We start from the raw sequence: 12,258 nt of genomic DNA, 5'->3' as shown, positions 1-12,258 counted from the left end.
GGATTTGGGAGGAAGGAGGGAAGGAAGGAGGAAGGAAGGAGGGAAGGAGGGAGGGAGAGGTTGCTTTAGGACTGGAAGAACCCTGATGACCATGAACACCAGCAGACTACAAGTGCTTCCCATGCCCGCTCTTCCTTGCTGTGTGGCTATCCAGAGGTATGCCGCTTATTTGCTCTGAGCTTGTTCCCTTATCTGTAAACAGAGGCTGAGAATAGTGTACGTAGCCTATGAGACTATTGTGTATCTGGCACACAGTAGGTGTTCAGCACATATCTGTTGAGTGAATGAATCGAGTCATTTTTCATCATCATCCTTCTTGTTTTTATTCTTTAGTCACAGCATGGCCATGTTCCTTCTTGAGGTGATAAATCGGAGGCTCTGGGATTTCAGTCGACCCACCCCAGGCCACAGCGCTGCATACGGTGGAACAAGACCTCCACCAGCCAGCCTCATCCACAGCCTGATGTTCATCACCGCAATGCTCAGGCCAAGACATACGGCCTGTGCTCCTAGATTTCAGCGATGCTTTCCTGGAACCAGTGGGGAGCCCCAAGAAGGTGGGAGCCTGGGCCTGATACCAGCAGGTGTACACTTGAAGGATATCCTCTTAATTCTTTGTAGGGCCAGGAGTCGGGTGCAGTGAGCAAGGCACATATCTCAGACACAGCACTGAAAGGGAAATCAAAAAACAATCTTAGTCCTCAAAGATGAGCAAATACATGGCCAGGATTACTCATTTTTCTTCCTGCGGCCTCTGCCTCCAATACAACTGAAGAAAACACTGTGGCTTCTTCAATCTTTATTTAAAACTTTGCTATTTCGTTCCTCGTAGGTGGTTGCAGTCATTTAAAGACTGTGAAATTACAGTCGTTAAAAAATATTGCACACGAATACCATTTTCGGTGAAGACTGAGTTTGTAGATGCTTCTTTAATAGTGAGCTGAAGAACATGCCTCACCTAATAGAAGGTCTTCTTCGAAGGCTGGTTTGTGATTTGCTGGGGGGGGGGGGCCAGGGAGGAGGGGAGGAGGGGAGGAGGGGAGGAGGGGCAGGGATCTGAATGGTGTGAGCACCAGTCTCCACATCCCAGAAACGGAAGTCGCCCATCCTGTCCCTCCGAATGGCAGGAAGTAGGAAGTGCCAGGCGAGGGTCCGCAGGTGCAAGCCTGGACTCGGGTGAGGTGTGAGTTCCTGCCTGGGGATCCCTAGAATGTTCTCACTCAGCCAGGGCACCTCAGCAATGACCTTGACTCAGGCCTGAAAGTCACTCTGGATTCTTCTCCCCAAACCCTAGCTCTTGGTTGTTCTGTGCTAATTCTCATCCTATACTTACCTCTCACCCCTCCCTGCCCGCCCCCCTATGACTTCAAGCCTATTGCCCCTCCCGCCCAGTAAAGACAAATCAGAGTAGCTCACTGAAAATGTGGCCTGTTCTTGGTAGTGGAGAGCCCCTTCCCTACCCCAGGTGTTCAAGGACCTCCTGGAGAAGATTGTACTACTCTACTCTTTTTTTTCTTTTTCTTTCCTTTCCTCAGCCACCAAGGCTGGAATTCTGGGATTTTTGTTTTACCCCCCACCACACACACACCCAATTTCAGGATACCTACTATTGTGATTGTAAAGAACCCAAGTCAGGTACACAGGCTGAGACTTGTGAATCTATTTACAAGGAAATTCGCATAATACGGTGTTAATATTCAGGATGCGATTAATCCACCTGCCCCATTCCACATTCCAGTTTCAGCCACAGCTCTCCTGCGTGGGCTGGGCTCTGTTTAAATGCATATGGAGTCCATTGGAGCGCCCAGATTTATGGAGGCTGCCGGAAGCCTGGCGCTCCAGCATCGTGAGTTATATTTCTATGATGCGGTAGGCAATAAAAAAAAATTCAGATATTTATTCTGCTGGATTTTTGAGGCGCTTTTGGAAAGAATCTAGGCAGCTGGACACGGTGACATGTGTTACAAACAAATGTCCCCTCTGTGGCTTGACTGTTGGGAGGTGCAGGAGTTACCTTAGAACCCCAGGGCCTGTGGACCCCAGGTCAGCCAGACATCTTTAGCTGCAGTTGATTCCTGAGTCTTTCTCCCTGGAGCAAACACAGGCTATGTGCCTTACCCAAGGACTTCAGACCGACTTCTCTGATCCTTTCCTCCATCCACAAAATGAGAATGACAACAGCCGCAAAGGTATGTTTAGAAGAATTCAGGGAAATAATGTGTTTAGGGTTGTTGGGGCTTGATTCAGTGCCTCAAGCTCGCTAGGTGGGCAGTCTTACCACTGAGATACCCCCTCTTGCCCAGTCTTCTGCTGGCTGTTTTTGAGCTAGGGTCTCCCTACCTGCCAGGATGTATGCGACCACACCCATGTGAAGCTCCTGGCACAGTGAAGATAACATATTCACGTCATTTCACCCAGCACTCCAAGGAGCAGGGCCAACTTTTAGGCCCAGGCCGGTCTCAAACTGCCATCCTCCTAATTTCAGCCTCCCAAGTAGCTAACATTATAGACATGAGCCGCCCGTACCCAGCTGCTCCTTAGGGAATGTTAGGGAATGTATTATTAACTAAGTGGCTCAAATGTTATTATTCAAACTCATAAAGGCACTAGGTGTCTTCACAGGGCAAAGGGAATGACTTTTGATGGAACATGGATAGTGGTGGTGATTTGTAGAGCTTTTTAAATGGTTTTGATTAGCATTAGTTGTACAAAGGAGGCTTATTGTGACATTTGCATATGTGCATGCCCACCAGCCTCGCCCCCTCTAGCATGCTCCCTTCCCTCCCCACCCCCCCGTCTCCTCTTCTAAAACACTTTCAACGGGTTTCATTTGCTTGAACTCAGGGCTTGGGGCTTGAAGGGCCGGGGTGTTGTCTCTTAGTTTGTTTGTTTGTTTTCTTCTCTTAAGAGTGGCACTCTACCACTTGAGCCATTGCTCTACTTCTGGCTTTTGAGCGATTCATTGGAGATAAGAGTGTCATGAACTTTCCTGTCCAGGCTGGCTTGGAACCGTGATTCTCAGATCCCCGCCTCCTAAGTAGGTAGGATTACAGGTGTGAGATGGCAGGGCCCAGTTCATTGGTACATATTCTTATGTATGCAAATAAACAGCCATGTTCATTCTTACTCACTCTCTCTGTGTGTAAAGCTTACACACTTATTTGAATGTGTTTTGGGGGAAAATTATAAACACGTCAATCCAATGACTTCATAATTGTTGTTACTTATTATTAGAACAAATAATAATTATCACTAACAAATCTGTGATTTTTAAAACTCATGCAGCTTACAACAAGGGCAGCAAAAATCTTGAAGATGATATTAAAATTATTGCAGTTTGGGAAACATTACTCCAGAAGGAGAAAAATGCTGGTATTTAAAAAATTAAAGGATTAACTGGGTGCCGATGGCTCACACTTGTGATCCTAGCTATTCAGAAGTCTGAGATGTGAGAACTGCAGTCTGAGTCTTTGCTTGGGCAGGAGAGTCCATGAGGCTCTGAACGCCAATAACCTCCCAAAACCTGGAAGTGGTGTTGTGGCCCAAATGGCAAAGTGCTACCTTTGAACAAAATAAGCTCAAGAAAGTGCCCAGGCACTGAATTCAAGCCCCAAGACCTGCACAAATTTTGTTTTGAAGGGTTAGCAAAGGCTTTTAAACTATCTTTTTTATAAAATCAAGGTTCAGGAAGGATAACCTTCTTTTTTGGGGGGGGGTCCAGTCGTGGGGCCTGAACTCTGGGCCTGGGTGCTGTCCCTCAGCTCTTCAGCTCAAGGCTAGCGCTCTACCACTTAAGCCACAGCGCCACTTCTGGCTTTTTTCTTTTTGCTTATGTGGTGCTGAGGAATCGAACCCAGGGCCTCATGCATGCAAGGCAAGCACTCTACCACTGAGCCAGCTTCCCAGCCCCGGAAGGATAACCTTCTACCACGTGTATATCCAGGGCATTTCACATTTCTTCTGGTGGTACCCCTTGCCTGTGGTACCCACCTCCTATCCCTACTGCAGGAAAAACACTTGAGAAAGGTTTTTTAAAAAACCCAGCACCCTTGACTTCACTGACTGCTCACGCCTGTAATCTTAGTCAGAAGGCTGAGATCTGAGGATCATGGTTCAAAGCCAGCCTGGACAGAAAAGTCCGTGAGACTCTTATCTCCAGTGAACCACCAGAAAACCGGAAGTGGCGCTATGGCTTGATGTGATAGAGCGCTGGCCTTGAACAAAAGAGCTCAGGGACAGCACAGCGCCCAGACCATGAGTTCAAGCCCCACAATCAAAACAAAAACCAAAAACAAAAAAAAAACAACAACACCCAAAAAATGTTTTTTAAAACACCTGCATCCTTGTCAAAGTAAATGCTGTTGTTCCCAATTTTATTTTTTAAGCAGATCCTTATCCAGGGCTTGTATTTAACCCACACCATCCATGTCCTTCCACACATGGTTTCAGGTACCACCTGGCCAACACTAGCAGGAAAAGCTTCAACAGAAACTTCCAGAGGTAAGTAATTCCTACGGTTTTCTTACACTGCACCACAATGAATCTTGCACCATCTTGCTTCATCCTTCCTGACACTCCACGCAACCTTCCGTCCAGTGTATCCACCCCTACGTGCTACCTGCCCGTTAGTCACTCTGTCGCTAGTCGGTGACCAGTTGACTGCTGTGGGCCTGAACCGCGCATGGCCCTGGAGCCCTGGGTGGTAATCCAAGCCCAGGCCAATGGCCGAATCATCTGGACACACGGACATTGTACGGTTCTCACAGGAAGAAGGGCAAACGCGGTGGCAGAAGGTCTTCGGAGAGAGGAGAAGCAGAGGTCCTCACTTTTCATTTGGCATATTGTTATAACTGTTCCTTTTTATGATGAGTGATTGTCAGCAATCTTTTACTGTCCCTACTTTGCAAATCGAACTTTATCATAGGCATGCATGTATGTATGTACACACACACACACACACACACACACACACACACACACACAGAGCTGTCCACGGGTTTAGCATGATCCCCAGTTTCAGACACCATTGGTGGTTTCAGAACACGTCTGCTGTGGGTAAGGGAGGGGCCACTAGAGGTCAGGGAGATCTTCCTACATCCCTTGATGACTGGAAATCGGCCGAGCAGTGGCTCAGCACAGTGGCTGGGAACTGGGAACTGCCGGGCTGGTAAAGGAAACCCACGCTGGCAGTCAAGAGCCTGAACGCAGACTGCAAAAGGAGAGGACTGGCTCCAGCTGGCCCGGCCTGACTGCCAGCAGCGCCGGGGCTGCGGAAGCCTTCGTCATCGGCTCTCCTAATTGCCGGGCTCCTGCTCCCCAGAGGAGAAAGCCATGCAGGCTGTGCAGAGAGGCTCGGCTAGCTCCTGAATCAGCTAGCCTGGGGTTTGGTTGGCTGGTTGGGGAGCGGGTAGGGGGAGAATGTCTATTTTTACACCGATTTCTGAAAGTCTCTCTTGTGCATGAAAAGAGAAAAAGTTATTTTGCTTTGGCAAAGGCTGCTGAGCTGACGGCTTTTCAAATTACCATGGTGAGGTTCTCACCTGGAGACTGTGGGTAAGTTCTCAGAGGTTCTGTGGGCCCCCTGAACTTCCAGACAAACTGGAGAAAGCAATGTGGGTGTGCATGGGTATGTGTGCACACGCATGTAAATGCACGTGCATGTGTGTGTGCATGCACATGCAGGTAGCATCATGTACCCACACGTGCATGTGCATTACAGATGTGTGCACATGTGTGAGCATGTGCATGCGTGCCAGTTCTGTTGTCCAACTGCATGTGTGTGCATGTATATGCACTATGTTGGGTACATCGTATGTGCATTTGTATGTGTCTACATGTGTGTGCATTGTGTGCACATTTCACCTGCAGGTTGTGCTGTGCATCCCCTGGTGTGCACACGTGAGTGTGTAGGTGCATTTGGGTGTGTGTGTGTCCATATGTGTGCACATGTGGGTGTACTTGCCAGTGCATGTGTGTGCACATGTATGTGAATGTGCATTTGCATGAGTGCCTGAGTCTGCAGTGTGCATGCATGCATGTGTCTGTATGTGCACACATGCATGTGTGCATCTGAGTGAGCATGCAGACGTGTGTGTACCCCTGTGCATGCACATGCACAGCACATAGCTCCTTCTCCCCAGTGCTCAGCACTCTGCTACCTCAGCCTTACCCACCCCCCAGCCACCAAGCTGATGCAGAGCTACTGCCAAAGGAGTCATTCCGCCTGTCCGTCATTCCACCTGTCATGCAATGATTGGTCAGAAGGGCGAACGTTGGCCACACCCACCCGCAACTTCTGGACTGACGGCCAGAGGGAGTTGCTAAGTGCTAGAGTTCTGACGATGACTATGAATTGTGTGTGCATTTCAGGGGCTCTGTGTTACTCTGCACACACTAAGCACGCAGCCAAAAATAGCTGTTGTTATGTTTTTAAGTCTTCAAAAGGCACTACTTAACTCTTTAAAAGTCACTGAAGGGCCAGGCACTGGTGGCTCACACCTGTCATCCTAGCTACTCAGGAGGCTGAGATCTGAGGATCATGGTTCAAAGCCAGCCCGGGCAGGAAAGTCCATGAGACTCTTATCTCCAATTAACCACCAGAAAAACCAGAAGTGGTGCTGTGGCTCAAAGTGGGAGAGCACTAGCCTATGTGAAAAAGCTCAGGGACAGCACCAAGGCCCTGAGTTCAAGCTCCACAATGGACAAAGAAAAAAAAGTTACTGGAAGCTAACAGCATCAATCCCCGGACACAGTGGCCTTCAAGAAAGAGCCATTTGATCAGCCCAGTGGGGTGGTGCAAGCCTGTAATCCCAGTTACTTGGGAGGTGGAGGTAGGAGGATCTCAAGTTCCAGACCAGCTCAGGAAGAGGAAGTGAGACCTTACTTCAAAAACAAAATAGAAATGACCGTGCTGGGGGCATGGCTCAGGGGCAGTGTGCTGTGTCCCCAGAGAGCTGTGTGTCTCAGTGACCATGTCTGTTCCTTTTCCACACCTCCTACACCGAAAGGCTGGAGCAAGAAGGAGGAAACAAGGGATGTATTTCCCCCAGTGTTTTCAGGCCATCCGTCCCATGCATGCTGGACCTGGGCTGTGAATGAGCAGACTTCCACTACTGCAACTGCATTTGAGTGAATGGATAAATGTTAGGGGTACTGGATTATAAGCCCAGGGGGATGACCACCCACCCCTGTCCGGGTCTGAGGGGGGCTCAATCAGTTCCAGCTCAGGCAAGGTCTGCATGACTGGCACCTGCCTTTGTTAATTTGGTGGCGGTGGAGGTGGTGGTGGTGGCTGATGGGTAGGTGCAAACCCACACAGGAACAGGACAGGTGTCATCATCCTACTCGTGGATTTTTGGAGCTGTAAGCCCAAAGAAACCTTTCTTTTCTATAAATTACCTGGTCTCTGGTATCCTGTTACAGTAATGGAAAACTGACGCAGACAGTAACCCAGCCATCCCCCACAGAACCATTTTCTATCTTGGCAAAAGAAATGTCCTGGGTCCACAGCTCTAATTTCCTCCGCCCGTGTGACCCAGTGGGAAGGGATCCAGTGGGCGCAGGTGGTCAGGGGGCTGCTCCTCAGTGCAGAGGGACAGTGACACCTCCCGAACGGGAGCTTGGAGGAGTCCTGAGTGAGATCTTCCGGTCACACCGGAAGCGGAGCGTTCAGCCTACAGCTCTCCAGAGGCCATCAGGGCAGCCTCCGAGATTGCCACGACAAATTTGATTTCAAATCCAGAACACCCATGACTAATGATAAGGACCAGAAACGGGAGATGCTGACTAACTGGATTTTCCAGTTGATGGCATGCTCATCAGATGCTCTCTTTTGGCTTTTTTAGTGTTCCTCCACCCTCGGCCCACCAGCAAACAGCTGGCTCTAGAGCAGAGGCTGTGTGGGTGCACTCTCGTTCTGCCAGGTCTGGAGGGGGCGATGAGGAGTGTTATTGTGTGGATCTGCCCTTGTTCTGCATCAAGAGTCTGGAGTGAGGGGTGAGGGGCTGTGTCACTCCCCACAAGCTGATTCGTGTCTTCCTTTTCTCCCGCCACATCACCAGCTGCCTCAAACCGAGAGGCTTAAAGCAGCACCTAACCGTGGTCTGACTCTTCACATGAGTTAGAAGCCAGGCATGGCGGGATTCTATTTTCTTTCGGGGAATCTCGCCAGGCAATGGAGGTGTGAAGGAGTGAGTGGACTTAGGTTCAGGGTTCCCTTCAGAGCTCATGTGGTGTTTGCCTGCAGTTCTCCGGAGTTGTGGGGCCGAGATGGCCGTACCCCCCATCCTCTGCTCTTCCTTGCTAGATGCTCCTCCCAAGCACAGCAACTCACCTCACATGACCCTGTTCCGTGCTGTTCGGTGTCCGCCGTGGACCTCTGACGTCCTGCAGCCACTGGCAGAAGGCAGATCAAAGTCCAAATCGACGAGCCTGAAAGTCTCTGTGTAAGGACACCAGGACAGGTGGCTTCCTGCTTCTCCCATGGTGTGTAGTTAAGTTCTGTTTGTTTGTCAGCACCTGAGTTTAAACTCAGAGGCTCAAGCTTGTTTGGTTTGCTTGCTCACAGCTGGTGCAGTACCACTTAACCATGGCTCCAGCCTGATTTTTTTGTTGGTCATTTGGAATCACAGTCTCCCTGATTTTTGCCCCTACTGGCCCCAAACCATGAACCTCCAGGTAGATCTCAGCCTCCTGAGTCGGTAGAATTATACAGGTGTGAGCCACCTGCTCAGTGCTTTCTATTTTGTCTTTTTAAATTTCAGAGGATATTTCTTCTACACTGGTTAATAAATAGTTAAGAAATCATTGAGCCTGGCCTGGGAAGGTGGCTCAGTGGTAGAGCGCTTGCCTTACATGCATGAGGCCCTGGGTTCAATTCCTCAGCACCACATAAGCAGAAAAAGCTGGAAGTGGTGCTGTGGCTCAAGTGATAGGGCGCTAGCCTTGAGCTGAAGAGCTGAGGAACAGCACCCAGGCCCAGAGTTCAGGCCCCACGACTGGCAAAAAGAAAAAAGAAAAAAGAAAAAAAGAAAAAGAAATCATTGCAAAATGAGTGGGTATGCAATGGTGGATGGTGAATAGACCAGGGATAGAGTAGGTAGTTGGTGAATGGATGGATGGATGGGGAGGTAGGTAGATGCTTAGATGGATGGATGGCTTGGATGGCTTAGATGGATGGCTTGGGTGGATGGATGGGTGAGTAGATGCTTGGATGGATGGATGGATAAATGGATGGGTGGGTGGATGCTTGGATGGATGGATGGATAAATGGATGGGTGGGTGGATGCTTGGATGGATGGATGGATAAATGGATGGGTGGGTGGGTGGGTGCTTGGATGGATGGATGGATGGATGGCTTGATGGATGAATGGATGGGTGGGTGGATGGTTGGATGAATGGATAAATGGATGGGTGGGTGGGTGGGTGCTTGGATGGATGGATGGATGGATGGATGGATGGATGGATGGATGGATGGATGGATGGATGGATGGGTGGGTGGGTGGATGCTTGGATGAATGGATAAATGGATGGGTGGGTGGGTGGGTGGGTGCTTGGATGGATGGATGAATGAATGGATGGATGGATGGCTTGGGTGGATGGATGGATGGATGGATGGATGGATGGATGGATGGATGGATGGATGGATGGATGGATGATAGGATGAATGGATGGATGGATGGCTTGGGTGGATGGATGGGTGAGTAGATGCTTGGATGGATGAATGGATAAATGGATGGGTGGGTGGATGGATGGGTGGGTGGATGCTTTGATGGATGGATAAATGGATGGGTGGGTGGGTGGGTGCTTGGATGGATGGATGAATGGATGGATGGATGGCTTGGGTGGATGGATGGATGGTTGGATGGATGGATGGCTTGGTAGATGAATGGATGGGTGGGTGGGTGCTTGGATGGATGGATGAATGGATGGATGGATGGCTTGGGTGGATGGATGGGTGAGTGGATGCTTGGATGGATGGATAAATGGATGGGTGGGTGGATGCTTGGGTGAATGGATGGATAGGTGGGGTGGGTGCTTGGATGGAGTGAGATGTGGATCAGGTAGGAGATGCTGAGAGAATGGGTGAATGGATGTGCACAGCTGGAGGACAGGGTCACAAGTCATGCATGGGAAGATGAGATAGATGACGACTGGATGGATGGCGATTTCATAGCTGGTGGGTGGATGGGTGGGGTGTGTGGATGAGTCAGTGAAGGAATGGGTGTGTGGAGCATGGAGCTGGTGATGGGTGAGAAATGGGACGGGGTGGGGCGGGGCTGAGGGGCCGAGCTCAGTGGTGGAGAGGGAGGAGCATAAGGAGCTTGAGGAATGGAAATCCATGAGCTTCTTTCCCACCTGAAAAGCTTCCTAGAAATTTTCCATTTTTCTTCTACAACCATCTTATATTATGCATATCATTTATCTCCAAGAAAGCAGCTGGTCCAAATTCACCCCTGAATCGATGCCCCTAGCGTGTACTTGGATTTACCAGCTCGCAAATCCCAGGTTGTGGCAGGGATTGGCAAGTGCCTGTTTCTCCGGAAGAGAGTGAGCCGCCGTGCCCGCAGGAGAGGTGAACGGCACCGGAACGGGGACCCGCAAGCCAATCCAGGAGGAATCCCCATCCCCACGCAGCTGCCCATAGCTGGGGAAGGCTGCTACCTGGAGAAGAACAAAGTGTTTCTTGTCCAAGTGTGGAAGGACTCCTGCTTACAGACTGCGTCCGGTCTACCAGGACCAGCCATGGGGACGGTGGTGCCAAGGGAAGCCTTTGGTGTCACCACAGACACTTCTGGAGCCAGTGTCTCCCTCACCTCATGAGGCATTAGCGAGGGTCTGTGCTTAGGCACTGATCTACATCTCATCTGATTCACAGAGTAGCCTTAAGCAAGCGGGTCACTGGGGCTCCGGGCATTTCCACGGGTTCTGGCTGAGAGAAGACATCCTGTGTCCTCCTTCCTCACCAGCAGTTCCGAGGGCAAGCTGGACTTTCCAACCACTTTGACCTCATTTCAAACCTTCTGCTCTGCACGGTTCTGCTAAGCTGGGCCCTCCTAGGGACAAGGAAAGCCTGATCCCTCGATGAACCAAAACACTGGTAAACATGAGATGGAGCCAGGACATCTGGGAATGACAGGGGACATGGAGCCAGGGCTTCTGGGAATGGCAGGGGACATGGAGCCAGGACTTCTGGGAATGGCAGGGGACATGGAGCCAGGGCTTCTGGGAATGACACACTGACTTTAAGACATTAGGAGGCCACAGGAGGAAAAAGCCAAGGGGAAATGGAAAGTTGAAGAAGACGTTCCTACCTCTCCCTCTCGACTGTGATGGCTTAGCGGCTGCCCGTGGCTTGGCTGAGGGTTGAAACACGCTCACAATGATCGTGGAGTTGTTCCAGGAGACCCTGCTGGCTAAGCACGCTTAGCTCAGGACCTGAGGTTCCCACTCACCAGGGAAAACCAGGGAGACTGAGGAGAGAGCCAGAAAGAAGAGACTCAAAGGGCCAAGGGGTGAGGGGTCTCCTGGGCACAACGCTCAGCTCAGTGTTTGTTAACACAAGAGATCTCCATACACCTTCCTCATCCTGAGTAGCAGCAGTTACTTTCCACTTTCCCTTCTAGAATGTTCACTGCCTCTCCTCCTCCTCTGGGTGTGGCGCCCCCGGGGCATCGTGGGTAGCTGGACCAGCAGCTCTTAGCTCTCTCCATCCGTACTCAGGCTCCGGGTGAGGAGCGCCCGTGGAGAGGGAGAGGAGGAGGGGATGCTTAGGAGCCCCTGCGGGGCAGCCCAAAGCAGTAGCCACCTCCCCCTGCCCCTCCCCACGCTAGCGAGGGGCATGCAGGTTTTATTTAAATCACATTCCAAATAAACCCCAAATCTCAGTAGTTACAAGAGCAAACAGCTGGGTCCTTTTGTTCAAACATGTGTAGCTGGACTCGGCTGGTCTTGGTCCAGACTACCAGCTGGGTTCCGATCTGCTCCCCGGGTCTCCTCGTTGGCAGCCATCAGATACCTGGAGTGTTGCGCTTACGGCAAATAAAGGGAATGCAGAGGGGTGAGCCCCGCACTGAGTCAGCGGCCACAGGGCCACCCTGTCCCTGTGCACATTTATTCCCGTGCGTGCTATCTCATTTAATGGTGGTGGCCACCTTGAACAAGGTCTTCTACTGTTATTTCAATAGAGGGAGGCCATGAAGGAGTCACAGCTGCGGTCACTCCGCTGGGGGAGGCAGGCGGCCTTTCCCTTTGCTCCCG

General features: G+C 50.6%; 1 long non-coding RNA gene across 1 annotated transcript; it reads right to left on the bottom strand.

The window, feature by feature from the left end:
* Window positions 1–330: 330 nt before the first annotated feature.
* Window positions 331–11,639, bottom strand: LOC138808516 (uncharacterized). The gene is made up of 3 exons (XR_011366474.1): window positions 11,313–11,639; window positions 8,333–8,440; window positions 331–669 (listed from the first exon to the last, which is right to left on the bottom strand). It is a non-coding gene; the product is annotated as an uncharacterized lncRNA (long non-coding RNA).
* Between the last annotated feature and the right edge of the window lie 619 nt (window positions 11,640–12,258).

The sequence above is a fragment of the Dipodomys merriami genome, unplaced genomic scaffold (assembly GCF_024711535.1).
Source record: "Dipodomys merriami isolate MVZ:Mamm:240054 unplaced genomic scaffold, mDipMer1.0.p SCAF_45, whole genome shotgun sequence".
NCBI lineage: Eukaryota > Metazoa > Chordata > Mammalia > Rodentia > Heteromyidae > Dipodomys > Dipodomys merriami.
Note: the sequence above shows the minus strand (reverse complement) of the source record. Positions and strands in the feature narration are given on the sequence as shown.